The following is a 17500-nucleotide window of genomic DNA, read 5'->3' as shown; positions in this document are numbered from 1 at the left end:
TTCATGAATAAATGCACTTTTGTGATAAAACTATTAAAATACCCAGGTATAAGAATTTTTACAAAGTTTTTCTTGTGTTTAAACTATCAAAATGGGCAGTTCTAAGTGTTTTAGAGTGTTTTAAGTATTCATGGATTTTAGCTATTCGACGAAGTAACAGATGCATCTCCCGTGAATATGGGGTTCACTATATATATATATATATATATATATATATATATATATATATATATATATATATATATATATATATATATATATATATATAATGCAGTCTCTGGTTAACAACAGGGGTTCCGTTTCTGGCCAAGTGCCGCTAATTTTAAAAATTGCCGGTAACTAAAAATCTGCAATAATAGCACTAATAACCCACCTAATGGTGCCATGTATATATCAGTACTATACTTTTTATATATATACTGCTATATATATATATATATATATATATATATATATATATATATATATATATATATATATATATATATATATATATATATATATATATATATATATATATATATATATATATATATATATATATATATATATATATATATATATATATATATATATATATATATATATATATATATATATATATATATATATATATATATATATATATATATATATATATACACACACATATATATATATATATATATATATATATATATATATATATATATATATATATATATATACATATATATATATATAATATATATATATATATATATATATATATATATATATATATATATATATATATATACAGGCAGTCCCCAGTTATCGAGAGTGGGTTCCGTTTCTGAGGTGTGATATAACCAAAAATCGCCACTAACCAAAAATCGGCTATTTTTGGCGCTTTTTCAGCGATTTGCGGGGGTTATTGGCGCTGAAAAGCGCCAATTTTCAGTTATCGGCTCCTCTGTTAGGTATGTATCGGTGCCGCTAAGCGGAAATCGGCAATTTTAGGCACCGAAAACTGCTGATTTTCGTCTCTAGACAAGCCCCATAAAACCAGATCGCTGGTAACCGAGCCCGCCATTAACCGGGGACTACCTGTATATATATGTTGTATATATTATATTATATTATATTATATGGACTGAGAACTTTTATGTTCTCACACCTCCTCAGGATCAACTGAGACAAACATGGCACATTTCTCTTCTCAACATATTATCAGGCCATTTTTGTGTAATCCAGATTAATCCAGATTTACCACTCACCTATTTGCATCCCCTTTAGTCTCACAGCATGTGAATGACACTGACTTTAAGGTACTACCAAAGGGCAAACAAAAAACTAACCCAAACTAATCAGGTAGTCCATACACTATTACATAACCCTCAATCCCATCATCTGTAGCCCAGTCAATTTTGGAAGAGTTACTGCACAGTCACATTAACTAAAATTTCTGTTTCTTTACTAAAATTCAGTCAAATGTCTAATTCTAATATTTTTCAAGAATAGAAATTCTTTTCTTATTCACTCTAGAACATACATATTTCTTATGTTATTTCCCTTTCCCATTTGTTTTATAGAACGTCAGTTACAGTAATAGTGTTGTCTATATGCGTAACTTGATAAAAGTAAAACAAAACAGTACAGTACCTCCAACTTATATACTTTTCTTGGAATGTTGAAGAGACTGTATGTCTTAATTAGAGCCTAACATCAGTTAATGAATAAGAAATGTAAAGGTCTTACTTGTGATAGAAAAGTCTGGCAATGCCCATACGTTGCTTTTCACCTCCGGAGAGAACATCTTTCCAGTCTTGCACAGAGTCCCAGCCTCCTTCACGAGGCACTAGGTGTTGAGATTTACAATTCCCAATATTTTTCCAAATCTGCATCGCTCATACCATTCTTTTCATATCCTCATAAGTATCGGGGGTAAGTTACTTGATCCCAAGGTTCCTGAAGACATGTATGGCCTGCAGGAAATAGATTCTTCAATGCAAATCATATATTAATAGTTTTAATATGCACAGGATGCTTACATTGGCCATACAGCTCATTTTAGATACAAAAAAATTATAATTATGTTATGGCTGTTATTTCTGCAGCTGCAGAATTTTTTAAGTAGCATTATACCAGTGGTTGTATATATTAATACTATGATAAACAACTTTACCTTTGTGGAATATAAAACATATCAGAAACAACAGGCTTCTGTAGACGTCCACCATAGACAGGCCATAAGCCACTCAAAATACGGAACAATGAACTTTTCCCACACCCATTTGGACCTGTAAAGTAGATTTGAACTCAAAAACCCTAACATCACATTACTGTACCAACCTGTAAAACACACTACAGAAATTGAGCACTTCACTTATGGCATATCTCTTCCACTTTGCATATGTGACTTCAGTCATTATGACCATTACTAAGTGCTTTCACTAGACTGGAGGTCTGTATCGAAATCCCCACATATACACAAAGATTCTAGATTAACGAGTTAAAGAGTCAGAGACAAAATTCACAGTAATGCTCTTCTCACAAATGAAAATAGTGAATACATAAATAAATGGTGGAAGATTCTGATACTGCTATTTACAGGGGAAATGTACAATTTAGTGTCAACCTCTCGACTTCAGACCCATTTCCAGATTCCATCCGCTCGTTCCTCCAAGACAGAATACATGCCACACACCAAGACATCTATGTGATGGGAAGAAAATTAAGTGAGTCAGCCACATTGCTTCACCTCCTGTGCCAGGATGATAGTATGTATAGATATCTTTCCTTTTGTGTGCTATCAGGTGCTACTGAACACAATGAGTACCACTCCATAAATCTGTACAACAAATTAAAAAGACTCCTTAGGAATAGTGTATGGAATAATCTTGGCTTACCTAATACATGTAATGTGCTGAACCTCTCTAATCATCCCCTCACCGCAGAAGAACAGAAGGTATTAAATCTTGGTGTATCACTTGCTCTAAAACGAGGTCCCGAGAGTAATCTTAACTTCTTGGTTGTGTTTGATAAAAACTTTGCAAGAAACAACTATGATAAAAAAGATGTGTCTCAAAGGTATTTTGCTAAATGTCCTGGAGAAAAATAAAAATTCGCTCCCAAAAAGGTTCCAAAAAGTGTTAATAAGGTTATGAGGAAGGGAGGATATCATCAACACAAAATCTGATAAAGATGGGAAGATAGTTCTTTTAGATAAGGAGATGTACATTAATAAAGCTCAAGAACTTTTAAATGATGAAACCTATGAAAAATTAACAAACGATCCCACAACAAATATTGCTGCCAAATTTAATAATCAGTCAGAACCATAGGGGGTAATAAGAAGGATACAGACTTCCTAGAATCATTCAAGATAATCAACTGCTCTCTCCCCTCTTGTTATGGCCTCCCAAAAACACAAAGATAGGACTCCTCTATGCCCCATAATATCCAGCAGGGACTCTTTCATGTGTAAATTATCAAAATGGCTTACGGACCTGTTATCACCTTTCTTAGGAACCTTCTCATCCTCCCACATAAAACATGCAGAGGATTTTATAAAAGATTTAACAGCTTAAACATCCCCTTGAATAACATCAATATGCTTCAGAGAGTTCAGGGATTTTCGTAAATATTAGGGATAAAGGCTATACCATATATTGGTTTCCAAAAGTAGCTGCCCATACAAAAGAAACATGCTGGAATCTGCTGTTATCAATCAAACCAACAATATGAACTTGTCAGGAGGACATTGGAAATCGGATGTCACAGACAAGTTAATCCTCAGGTCTTTTCTTGGCCGTTGACTGGAGTTGTTGGAAAAAATAATATATATATATATATATATATATATATATATATATATATATATATATATATAATATATATATATATATATATATAATATATATATATATATATATATATATATATATATATATATATATACAGTAAACCCCAGTATTCGCGCGTTCTCATGGTTCGCGGACTCACGCATTCATGCTGGTTTCTCTGTGGAACATATCTAGCCATTTTTCATGAAAATTTAGCCATTCGTGGTATTTTCACTGAGAAATATTCACTAATTACTGTATTTTCATATAATTTTCATGAATAAATGCACTTTTTGTGATATAACTATTAAAATACTCAGGTATAAGCATTTTTACAGGGTTTTTCTTGGTTTAAGCTATCAAAATGGGCAGTTCTAAGTGTTTTTAGAGGGGTTTTAAGCATTTGCAGATTTGACCTATTCGCTGGGGTGTGGGGACGATCCCCGCATGAAAACGGGGTTCACTGTGTGTATATATATATATATATATATATATATATATATATATATATATATATATATATATATATATATATATATATATATATATATATATATATATATATATATATATATATAATATATATATATATATATATATATATATATATATATATATATATATATATATATATATATATATATATATATATATATATATATGCTCAAAAAATCACAGTAGATGCACATGACTTCAGTGTATGTTTAATCCTCACAGGAAAATGACAGGCAGAAATTCAGTACCAAGCCCTTTCACGTTTATTAACGATCACCTGGACACAAAATGAGACACAGATACAAAGAAGGTTGCAAAGTAAACAAAAAGAACAAGAATACCAGATGGTCAGCTGTCAAAGGGTAATAAACAGAAAGATAATCCAGGATAATCTAGGAACAAGCTGTCACAAACTGGAACCGTAGACCAAACAGATAAGGAAGTTTACTCTTACAAAATCCAAAAACATGTATAACCTTGAATACCAGATGGTTAATTGCCAGGGGATAAAAAACAAAAGGTTAATCCACGGCAAATCCGGGATCACGCGGTCACAAACTAAATCCATATATATACTTAACCATAAGAGAAACGGAATCTTACCCATTCACATTGCAGAAACATGTATAAAAATGAATATTAAATTTGCATATATTTATCAACAACTTTTTTCATTATGAAGGCATCAAGTTTAAACAAACCAAAATTTAAATTTAGAACACTTTCATTATTTGACTTGATAAAACAAGATTCGATGATATTCCCTTTAACTGTGTCATTGCACGGGACTAAAGATCTTGCTTTACTCCAGTTAACCCTTAAACGCCGACTGGATGTATCGTAAGTCGACTAAAATTATCTGTCGGGTGACGAGTGGATGTAACGCACGTCGACTACAAAAAATTTCAACCTTCCGTCAACTTTGACTCGACCAAAAATGGTCGAAAAACGCAATTGTTAAGCTAAAACTCTTACATTCTAGTAATATTCAATCATTTACCTTCATTTTGCAACAAATTGGAAGTCTCTAGCACAATAATTCAATTTATGGCGAATTTTTGAAAAAAACTTTTCCCTTACGTCGATGCGGTAACTCGGCCGAAAATTTCAGGAATTCTTTTTCGTCATTTTGTCGTAATTTTTGCACCGTTTTATATTAGTCGTTACATAAATTTTTATATATGAAAATGTGTGCAATTTCATGTAGAATACAACAAAAAGCAACCCATGGTTGTAGCTTTTATCAGTTTGGAAATATTTTCATATAAATCACGATTAGTGCCAAAATTTCAACCTTCGGTCAACTTTGATTCGACCGAAATGGTAAAAAAACACAATTATAAGCTAAAACTCTTACATTCTAGTAATATTCAATCATTTATCTTCATTTTGCAACAAATTGGAAGTCCCTAGCACAATATTTCGATTTATGGTGAATTTTATAAAAAACTTTTTCCTTACGTCCATGCTGTAACTCGCCGAAAAATCTCAGAAATTCTTTCGTCACTTTGTCGTAATGTTTGCATCGTTTTATATTAGTCGTTACATAAAGTTTTATATGTGAAAATGTGCGCAATTTCATGTAGAATACAACAAAGAATAACTCATGGTTGTAGCTTTTATCAGTTTGGAAATATTTTCATATAAATCACGATGTGCCAGAATTACAACCTTTGGTCAACTTTGACTTGACCGAAATGGTCGAAAAACACAATTTTAAGCTAAAACTCTTACATTCTAGTAATATTCAATCATTTACCTTCATTTTGCAACAAATTGGAAGTCTCTAGCACAATATTTCGATACATGGTGAATTTTTTTAAAAACTTTTTCCTTACGTCCATGCGGTAACTCGGCCGAAAATCTCAGAAATTCTTTCGTCACTTTGTTGTAATGTTTGCACCATTTTTCTAATAGCCGTTACATAAAGTTTTATATATGAAAATGTGCACAATTTCATGTAGAATACAACAAAAAATAATTCATGGTTATAGCTTTTATCAGTTTTGAAATATTTTCATATAAATCACAATAAATAGAAAAAATTCGACCTTTGGTCAACTTTAACTCGACCGAAATGGTCAAAAACTGCAATTGTAAGCTAAAACACTTACAGTCTAGTAATATTCAATCAATTACCTTTATTTTGCAACAAACAGGAAGTCTCTAGCACAATATTTTGATTTATGGTGAATTTTTGAAAAAAAACTTTTTTTTACGTCCGTGTGTTACGAATTCATGCATCATTTTGCGATAATACTTTCTCTGTGTTGCTTTGATCATTTTACAATTTGTTATATACCAAAATCATCACAATTTAGTGTACAATACAAAGAAAAAAAATAACTCATTAGCTTTAACCGTTTTGCTCACAGCGCGATTTGTATACAATTATATATGACATTTTTTTTTGCGCTGTCATATATTTCAATATTTATACGTGATAATGATATTTTTTCATTTCTGATGGTTGCATACTAAATTTCAAGCAATGACAAAAAAGGCCCCAAAAATGAACTCTTAATCTTAAAAACTAAGCGTGCTGTGATTTTTTGAAAAAAACTTTTTTTCTGCTTCAGCGCTAACTCCCGAACACCGCCGGCATACAGCAGACACTTTTGTAAATAGAGGCTCGGCGTTTAAGAATTAATAGGATGATCTAAATCTCTCATATGTACAAATCATGCATTCGATATTTGGCCATTTCTCACAGAATATTGGTGTTGTTTGATTCGTTGTAAAAGTGATTTTCCAGTTTGTCCATAATATATTTTATCACACTTTTAAAAGGAATTTCATAGATGCAGCCAGAAACATATTTACGAGAATTTTTTATTACTAAACTCTTGACATTAAAATTACTGAAAACAACATTTATGTTGGAAAGCTTTAAAATTCTAGGAATTTGTAAAAACCTTTCATCATGTGGTAATTTGAGAATATTATGCTTGCTGAATTCAATTTTGTTAGAAGTTAAATAAAATGTGTTCCTGGCTCTTTTCCATGCTACATCTACAAAGGTCCTTGGGTATTTAAGTTTCAAAGCAATATCATAAATTTAATAGTTTTGATCTCAGCATCAATGAACTGCGGGCTACATACACGTAAAGCCCTTAAGAACATTCCAGAAAAGACAGAGAGTTTAACATTTTGATGGTGATTGGAATAATAATGAACAAAAGAGGCAATGTTAGTTGATTTTCAAAAGACTGAAAAGGTGAAATTTCTATCATGCCTATGGACAGTTACATCAAGAATATTCAAATTACAATTTCTTTCTTCCTCTACGGTAAATTTTATAGAAGGGACTAAATTATTTAGCTTAACGAGAAATTCCTGGAGATTTTTCGTGAATTGGCCAGATACAGAAAATGTCATCCACATACCTAAACCATATAACTTTTCGGGGCAAAATTCTTGGTAAGAACTTTGTCTCAAAAAATTCCATGTAAATTGCTAAGGACAGGAGATAAGGGGTTACCCATAGCCATGCTCAACGTTTGTACAAAAATTCCCCATTGAAACAAAATTTACTATCTTTGATACATAACCTTAAAAGATTTGTGAGGTTTGCTACAGTTACAGGAATATCATAACTTTCTAATTCTTCCTCTAAAAATTCCAGTAAATCATCTACAGGCACTTTTGTAAATAAAGAGACATCAAAACTGGAATTATGATAAATGACTATGAAAATAAGATAAAATCTTAGACTATGTATTTTACATCCAACTGTGCATGCTACAGTAGTGCTGTAAGATTACTGTATATATAGTGCATCTGTAAATATTAACTGGTCAACTTTAATAAAACTGATAGAAGCCAGATGACAAATCCTTGATTTTAAAAAAGCATACAAAAGATTTCGTTGAGTGCTTGAACCTTTCTTTCATGAATGCTAAGTATACAATAATTGCAATTACAATATAAAATGGTAGATAATAAAAATGACAAAAAAGAAATGTCTGACTTACTACAACATTGTAAACTGTACGTTGATAAATGGTGATACTGTACTAATAAAGATTCACATAAAATTAAATTCTCCCAAATCCATCTGGTGGGTTTCCTTGTTGGATGAAGCTTTCTAATTACAACCTCTCCCCCAACAACCCAAGTACACCATAAAGAAAACTATTCAGGCCAAGGAAACCACCTTTAGGAGCTTGGTGATACAAGAGAAAACAGAAGGTACTCTGTCGTGAGGGAGACTTCATCAATATTATTCACAGGATACTCACACTGGGGTAGGAATGGAATTTCAATTCAGGCCAAAGGCCAAGCACTGGGACCTATGAGGTCATTCAGTGGTGAAAGGGAAACAGAGTTAAAAGGATTTAAATGTGTAACAGGAGAAAAACCTGGCAGTTGCACTAAGAAACAATTGTTAGGAGAGGTTGGACAGTAAGAGGGAAGAAAAATATGAACAGAAGTACAGTACAAAGGAATAGAAGGGGTTGCAAGCTAGGGGCCGAAGAGACCCTGCAAAGAACCCTAAGTAATGCCTACAGTACACTGCATGGGGTGCACTGCTACTACTCCCCCTATGGGGACACACACATTAGGGTTAAGTGTTATGGTAAACTGTACTGTACTGTACACAATGCAGTGGGGTTAAGTACAAATAAATTGTACAGTGTGGTAGAATATGGTACAGAAACTATTAAATTATCCTATATAAACCAGGCTTATGACTAAATCATCTCACATTGCAGATATACTTAATTTTCTTAAAAATCAGACTAGATGTATTCACTTCAAATAATTCAATACTCATTTTAAAATGAAGCCTCACTGCATTAATATTCACTTTAGATTACCAAGCTTCACTGCATTAAAAAAAGCACATACTGTACTGTCCTACACTTTAGTTTTAACATCAGACAATGTAGCACTAGTGATCAATGTTAATACAGTGCAATATTTTAACATTACTTAGGTGCAATTCAAACATTATTAATAACTTCAATCTTTCTCCTACTTGTCAAAACAAATATGACTTTTTATAAGATAATAAAGTTTTATATATACTTACCACATAATTACATAGCCATAGTTTCTACTTTACGCGGCAGCTCAAAGCTCGAAATTCGCGGTAGCGCTCTTTTGTTTTGGGTGTAGGTATACTGCCCCATCCACTTTCTGGGAAGAATAGGTACAACGTAGCTAAAGAGCTCAATTCGTTTATGCTCTATGTCCATGACAGGGGTGGAGGGAGGGCTCTGATCATGTAATTATTTGATAAGTATATATAAAACTTTATTTTATTGTAAAAAAGTCATTTTTATATAAGTAACTTACCAAATAATTACATAGCTGAATCCCACATTGATTGGAGGTGGGATGAATGGACATATACTACCCCAAAAAACACTGATATGGAGAAGAATTTGGAATAGAAAATTAGCTAGCATCTTGAAATGCTTATTGTAACCTTATCTGGTGAGGGAGCAATGGCAGACGGGTACTGCCTCTAGTCGTAGCTCCTCTCGACCTGTAGCGGTGTGGCAGTAGAGCCAAGGGTCGCCTCTACTTGAGGGGGTGCTTTGCAATGTAGGAGGTTAATCGCAGGTTGCCAAAGTTTACAGTCCAAAAGGTTCACATAAATAATATGTGGATATGCCCTTGCCCTGGGCGCAGTACAATAGAACAACAAAGACCAGATAAAATCAATCTACACCACCATGAAAATTTTAACCAAAACCATAAAAATACAGTGGTGACACTCCAGACTCAGTGTTCAGCAGACTTTTCCAAGAAGTACAACTGTCCTTATTCAAGGAGAGTGGGTAGAGGAAAAATAAAGGGCGTTCCTCTTATCCTTCATCCCCCAATACCATGCCAGCTGTGAAGAACGGACCTAAAATACTGCATTTTTCGTACACTGTTTCAATGTCCCGCAAGTAAAACATGGCGACGACTGACTTGCACCTCCAAAATTTTGCTTGCAAATTTGAAAAGAGAGAGACATGTTGCGTTTGAAAGCCAAAGATGTCACCAAGGCTCTTATTTCAAGAGCCTTTACTTTACATAAGGGCAGTAAATCATCTTGAACTCCCAAATGTGCTTCTGAAATCACAGATCTTAAAAAGAATGATAATGCATTCATGGACAAAGGACGGCTGGGGTTTTTCACAGAACACCAAAGATTCGAGGCCGAACCTCTAAGGTTTTTGGTTCTTTCAAGGTATACTCTCAAGGCTCCTACAGGACAGAGGACTTTCTCTTGTTTGGAAGGCTCTTGATTGAAAAGGAGCAGGGGCCAAGGGTTAGTCGGATCCTCATTCTTAGCCAAAAAATCCAAAATCAATGAGTATGCAACATTGCCTTGTGAGAAAACTACCCTTTTATCAATGGCATGAAGCTCACTGGCTCTCTTGGCTGTAGCCAGTGCCATCAAAAATAAGGTATTCTTCTTCAGATTCGAAGTGACAGCATTTAATCCAAAGGTTCAAACGGTCCTGACAGCCATTTAGGACCACGCCCAAGTTCCAAGCAACTCCTGAGGCTTTGCTTGTTTACTAGTATTAAAATGTTTTATTAAATCGCAGATGTCTTGGTTTGAGGACACGTCTACTCCTCTCTACTCCTCTATGTTTAAACACTGAACTCAACATCGCTCTGTAACCCTTGATGGTAGATGTTGTGAGTCCTTTCGTGGTTCTAAGATGTAATAGAAAATCTGTGATTTGGGCTACAGATGTTTGAGAAGAGGAGATATTTTGCTCCCCGCACCACTTCCTAAGAACTGCCCACTTGGCTTGGTAGACTGCAAGAGAAGATTGTCGCCTACACTTAGCAATAGCCTCTGCAGCCTTCCTTGAAAACCCTTTCACTCTGACAAGCTCCCTGACAGTCTGAAGCCTGTCAGAGCGAGAGTGGATAACCCTTGATGGAATCAGAGAAAGTGCAGCAGTTTGAGAAGATTTCTCTTCTGCGGAAGTAGCCTTGGGAAGTCCGTCAAAAGGCCTAGCAGATTGGGGAACCACTCCTTGTGTGGCCAAAAGGGAGCGACTAAGGTCATTGATAAGTTGTTGTGTGCATTGAACTTTTTCAACACCTCCCTCAGCATGCTGAAGGGAGGGAAGGCGTAAAAGTCGAGGTTTGACCAGTCCTGCAGCATTTCATCTGTCAACCATGCTTGCCAATTAAGCTCAGGAGAGCAAATTTGCTCCCTACAAGAACTACATACTGTAATGTAAGTTATATTTTGCAGAAGTTAGTCTAATTTTCAGCCTTTGCTGCAATACCTAATGCTAGACAAACTAGAGTCAGACATAATAGGTCAAAAAAGTCCAATTGGGCAAGTCACAATCAAAGAGATAATCCAGAATTCTAGGTAAGCTAAATAGCTGAGCTACCAAAAGCAAAGAGTACTTCACCAAAGACGATCTCCAACCATCCGGCGAAAACGAATCAAAGCTGCTAATAACTGGTGTTCAGTCATTAGCTTGGCAGAAACGAATTGAGCTCTTTAGCTACATTGTACCTATTCTTCCCTGAAAGTGGGCAGGGCAGTATATCTACACCCAAAACAAAAATGCACTACCACGAATTTCGATTTTTGAGCTGATGCATAAAGTAGAAACTATAGCTATGTAATTATTTGGTAAGTTACCTATATAAAAAGCAATTTACTAAAAGTAGATGTTTTAAAGCATAAAAAGAATAATATATATATATTATTTACTTATATATTCATCACGTTCCATATTTTCGTGATTCAGTTATACATACATACATACATACATACATACATACATACACACATTACATAAATGCACGTGGAAATAATTGTAACCGATAATATAAGATACAAAGCAATAGCTCATTCACTAATATTAAGCATGCTTATTTAAAAAATTACATTTTCAGATTAGTTAAACATAAAAATGTACTGAAAACTAATTTCTTACCAGTAATAAGAAGGTGCATTTGTGGATGGACAGTAATGGTGAGGGACGGAACAACAACATCGCAATTCAGTGTTACAATTGGCACATCTTCCACAATTATGGTTCCATCAACACTCTCAGTAACATGACCTAAATATAGAAGAATACAATTACTGTATCTATGTTCTACATTATCAGTAACCCAAGTAGTAATGTTAACAATAAAATAAATTATAATATTTTTAAAACAAAATTAATTTTCCATAAACAACCCATTACTTTATGATAGCCGTATCTACAATCAGTGGCAATCTCTACACATTCCACAGAGGAAGAAATGTCCCCCTTCCCACCTGTCTGAGTTCACAATCATATTTTTCAAGTCCTCTAAGGAGAAAAATGTAAATTTATTCATTAATATTCATTATTTGGATAATTAACCTATTGTTAAAAATATCTACATCTTTTTACTGGCGGTGCAGTCAGCATTCAAAGTAAAATAAAGAAGATTGTTTTGCTGACCCAGATGACTGTCTCATTCACCTGTCCTCCACTAGGTGTGTTTATATTGCTTTTAGTTCTCATCAGAATTCTTCTTGACAACCCATTAAGTTGTGGGGAGGCTGGGTTGGTCATGCTTTAACAGTAGTGTATCCAAATAATAAACTTAATTGTAAAAATTTGAATTATTTGGGATCAATCCTCTAAAGCATTGTGAGGAAGCAGAGAAATCAAAAATAACACTCTTAAGCACATGAAGTGTACCCTCAAGACACACCCCACACTACTTGGCCTGATACAGTCTTGAAGTGAAGTTCTTTGCTGGGTTTGTGTTATCATCTGTTGCTTCGAAAGACAATCCTCCACATGTGAAATCCATGGTGGCCTAGGATTTTGCTGGAAGTTTTAAAAATGCAGCTGGTATGGTTTTGCCCTAAAAGGCAGAACCCTGGGATGGTCCACTATCAGACTCAAGATATCAAAACCATTAGTGTATTGACTAACCACTGCAGCTTGTCCAGGAATGGTTAGATGAGGGGAAAAAAATGAGAGAAGAAAAAAAGAGAGAAGCATGGGCTTCCAGATTGTTCCAAGGAACACTGAAGGCAACTATTCCCCAAGTTACTTGGTCTGGAAGTACTGAACTACACCTAGGCAGACGACTGCTTCCTTGCAAGATACAATCACCATCTCCCTTAGCATGACTGCGACAAAAGATTAAATGTACCGAGTGAGTCGGCATGAAATTTTATACTACCCTTTGACAAACCTAGGAATCATTGACACATTTTATTCTTAAGAGAAAGATGTCCACTGCCAGACAACACATGGATGGGGATTTGTCTCCCCTGTCACATACATATACCACTTTGGTGGAGTAGCCTGACACTACACTCAGGATTTTGCCAGACATAAGCTGCCTTCATGTTTTAGGATATGAATAAGGCTACTTCCTTCTTATGAGGACCACCTTGCTGATATAGCTAAATCAAAGAGATCATTGACCCAGCCCTCTTTTGAGGTATCTGTAAACAGGAGTAGCTTGAGAGATGGTTGCACTAACAACAACCAGAATGTTTTCTGAATCTTCCCATTGATATCTACCAGAACTCCAGGAGACACACTCACTGGGTAATCTTCAAGATGTCTCAAAGCCAGCCAACCAACTAATGTTTAACTCCATCTGCAGGGGTCTCAGTTCAAAACAATTCTGCAGAACTAACTTCTCCAAGGAACAAACCTCTGAATCCTGTCCATGATCAGACTGACTAATACTACAGTACTGATGTGTAAAGAACCATCCCAGATAAAGCACTTTCTTAGATGGATTTAGGCCTGATTTGTTCCAGGTGAAAACCAGGCCCAGATGCTGGCATAGGCTGAAGAGACACTGAAAGTGTCTGTGAAGAGCTGGAGCCAAGGTTGTCAATACTAGCCAGCACAGATGCCTCACCTGTGAGCACTCATGGTAACTGGCAAAGGGATGTGTGTGAATACCTGCAGGCATACATTGTAACTTGTGAATGGGGACTTTAAAGCAGGAATTTACAAAGTTGTACATATTTTCTGATGGAGCAATGGACTAAAGGTATGGTGTCCATCGAAAAAGGCATCAACTGAAGATAATGATTTGGAGGGCTGAGGTCAGTAATTGATTGCCAGCCTCCTGAGGCTTTGGGGACTATAAAGAGCCTGCTTTAAAAAGGTGAATTAATTAAGTGGATGAATAATAGTGAAAATGGCATTCATACATACACTTTGATTTCCTGGGGCACTGAACTAAAGAATAGCAGTACAGGGTACAGTAGTATTAGACAAACAGGGCAGAAGATTTCCTCCAAGGTGGAAATGTTTTACCCATCATAACACATTGCCAATTATCATTAACCAATGAAGGCTTTTGTAAAGCAGTGGGCTTCTCGTTTTGCACTATTACACAATGGATAAAGTATTTAAAGTACACAATCTTAAAGGAGAAGTAAACCCAAACTCACCATTAATGAGGGGCATGCCATTGCGGAATACTACATTGCAGTTACTGCTATATCCTGATCTCACAGCATCATTATTTTCTGTCATTATTGATGGTCTCTGTAATGACCTCTTTGTACATCTTCAAACACTTGTAGCATGTTGCCCACCCTTGCGGTATATCCTGCTAATTCAACTATTTCCTGCAATTGCAAATATACAGAGTGACTCAGTAATACGACAGGCTGTACAGTATCTATACAGTATCTACAAAATATACAAATACCATCATGATTAAAAACTTCAAAGAAAGAAAGCACTGAAATCTAAGGAAGTGCAACTTTGGGATGGGTCAATTCACAAAGTCTAACTCACATATTACAGTAACTGTACAATAATGAAGCATAATGCTAAATGCCCTGACAGATATGGACTAATCTCAGCTCCATACCAATTAAAGTTCAACGTAACACTTATCTAAAAATTATGAAGTTTCAGGCAAAAGACTTTAGTATTCAAGAAAATCACATGATTTATTTTCATTGCGATTACCATGAAAAAACTGTAATAATTTAGTAGAATATATGTATTTGATAATTTTCTGAGATGAATGCCTCTTTCTGAAGAACATGGGTCTATAAATGTTGTACTTGAAATTATAGTAGCTAAAAAAAAAATATGAACCACAGACAATTTGACAGCAATATATACCTACAAGAACTGACATTTAAGTGACCTTGCTAATCCCAAGTTATTAAAAGTGCTTTGTCGAGCTGCACAATACTCCAGAACAAACATAACATCTAATATGCAATCATTTAGAATCTATAAGGGAGTTTTTTATATACTGTCTTTATATGTATAAATCTATTGTCACTGTTTTATATTTTGCAAAACTACTTAGCCAGAATTACTAAAAGCTTATAATCACTATTCACTGTCTCCAAATGGCCATCACTGCAATCTTTCTACCTGACATAAGAGGAGTAGTATCCGTAGACATGCTATGTACCTGCAGCTCCACAGATACACTGTACAGCAATCAACACAGCCTAATTCCCCCTGATCTTGACCTAATTGGGAGGGGGGGGCAGGGCTACAGTACTGATTATGTGTGTAAATGCCCATAACCCAACTTCACTTTTCATGTGCCTGCCACAGTGTCAACAACTCAGCAAAAGGGCCCAAAATGGTTCCAATAAAGTGCCAAAAAAATTAATTAAAAAATTATACCTCTTACAACTTTTCTCCAATTCTCATCAAGTGATGAAAGTGACTCAATAATTGCATCTCAACAGGTGAATATTACTCGCTTGTTTCAAGATACTTCCAGCTGCCAATTAACATGGGATGACAAAAAATTATTGCATGTTCTTTTAGGAAAACTTTCACCCTTGCATCAGTTAACAATAGAAGTAATTCAGGCCAAGTGGTTTAAATTAATTAAGTAATGAGAGGTTAACTGGTTTGGAATTGAGAATAATCACAAAAGTAGTGTTTTGTGTTGGGAAAACAAAACATGCTCAGAGCATTATTTCACCTGGTCTTCCTATGGTTCACAAACTTGATTATTGCCCATGCTTCAAATGTATGATAAACAGGATAACTTCTCTTCATTTCACATAGGCTTTGACTTACAAAATGGAAAATTACAATACAGCATTATAATAATATAATACTATGATACCGTACTATATGATGTCATAAGACGTTCTACAGCATCAGCACCAGATGCAAGCATGTTTTTGGCAGTTGTAAAATACTGTGGTTCAGAAACACCACCATCTGATTCTTCAGCTGTTGAAAATAAAAATTATACACGAATACATTCAAAATATGTAGATAAACTCTATGAAAGTGTACTTTTAGGACAGCATCTTGATATAAATGCCATATGCTTCATGAGGGACACTTACAATCAAAATGTAAATCTTTCATCAATATTACTCTTTGAATAATATTCATCTAAATATTCTTTCAGTCCACTGAATATTTTTTTTTTATAAATCTCATTTTCCCCTCCCAGTACATAGACAAATTTCTTTAAATATACTGCAACTGTAATAATATTTGTTACTGTCATGTTATAATAATTTCCCATTTAATAACACAAAGCTAATTCTAGGAAAAATGGAATAAATCTCACCGACATCAAATAACTTACCTTCATTTTTAGTTGAGGTTAAGAGAGGAATGGCCACCATTACCATTCCAGCTCCTGACCATACATACTTCATCAAGAACTGTTCTAACATTATGTACCACAATCTTTTGTTAAAGATGGCTTTCATCTGACTCACAAGAGATGTGTATGCTTGCTGAAGAATACCAAGCTCAACCTGGAAATGCAACAGTTCATATCAACAATCATGTTTACCTACACACTATAATGGTTAAAGAATAAAAATCAAGTTAAACATCATTCATTAGTACATGTACCACTAATAGGTCATAAAACTGCATGTGACACATATTCAATATATAGAAAACCAATGGAAATGAGAAAATAAAAGACTAGTTGCCAAACACTTTATATATTACATACACATCTTCAGGGTACAAAGTAAAATGAAAAAAAAAGTCATAAAAGAACAAAATTCACAAAACAGAAATTAAAGCCATATACATCTTGGAGGTACAAAATAAAATTGAAAAAACTTCATAGAAAAGAAAACTTCATAAAATAAAGATTAAAGCCATTATGGTTTAAATCTTTGTTTCATAAAGTTTCCCTTTTCATGATTAATTTTATTTTACACTGTACCTCAAAGATGTACATATTACACAAAAGCGCTTGGTACCTAGTCTTCAATTTTCTTCTTTCCAGCAGTG

The 17500-nt window shown here is 34.4% G+C and overlaps 1 pseudogene; it reads right to left on the bottom strand.

Moving 5' to 3' along the window:
* Positions 1 to 17500, bottom strand: part of LOC136833723 (ATP-binding cassette sub-family D member 2-like) — a 66750-nt pseudogene that overhangs the window by 31433 nt on the left and 17817 nt on the right.

The sequence above is a fragment of the Macrobrachium rosenbergii genome, chromosome 52, assembly GCF_040412425.1.
Source record: "Macrobrachium rosenbergii isolate ZJJX-2024 chromosome 52, ASM4041242v1, whole genome shotgun sequence".
Classification (NCBI taxonomy): Eukaryota; Metazoa; Arthropoda; class Malacostraca; order Decapoda; family Palaemonidae; genus Macrobrachium; species Macrobrachium rosenbergii.
The sequence above is the reverse complement of the archived record's forward strand: the minus strand, read 5'-3'. Positions and strand labels throughout refer to the sequence as shown.